Below are 557 nucleotides of genomic sequence, written 5' to 3' on the forward strand. Positions count from 1 at the left end.
TTTCCAGCGCCCTGGAAGAGGCAACGACTGGTACTGCTGCCAAAGCCTGGCAAGCCTCCCGGGGAAAGCTCCTCCTACCGGCCGCTGTGCATGCTCGACGCACTCGGCAAGGTGTTGGAGCGCCTAATTCTTAACCGCCTCAACGAGTTCCTGGAGGAACCGGATGCGGAACGGCTGTCGGACGGGCAGTACGGTTTCCGGCGAGGCAGATCCACCATCAGTGCGATCCAGCGCGTTGTCGAAGCGGGCAGGACGGCCATGTCCTTTCGCCGCACCAACGCCCGAGACAAGCGCTGCCTGATGGTGGTGGCACTTGATATCCGCAACGCCTTTAACTCTGCGCCCTGGCAAGCCATCGCCAACGCGCTGAGGGACAAGGGGGTACCGTCATCGCTGCAGCAGATACTGAGGAGCTATTTCGAGGACCGGCGGCTGGTTATCGACACCAGCGAGGGCCCTGTCGAGCGGAACATCAGTGCGGGCGTTCCACAGGGTTCCATTCTGGGACCCACGCTTTGGAACGTGCTGTACGACGGGGTCCTGGGTGTCCAGTTGCC

The sequence above is a fragment of the Anopheles funestus genome (genome assembly GCF_943734845.2).
Source record: "Anopheles funestus chromosome X unlocalized genomic scaffold, idAnoFuneDA-416_04 X_unloc_45, whole genome shotgun sequence".
In the NCBI taxonomy this organism is placed as follows: domain Eukaryota; kingdom Metazoa; phylum Arthropoda; class Insecta; order Diptera; family Culicidae; genus Anopheles; species Anopheles funestus.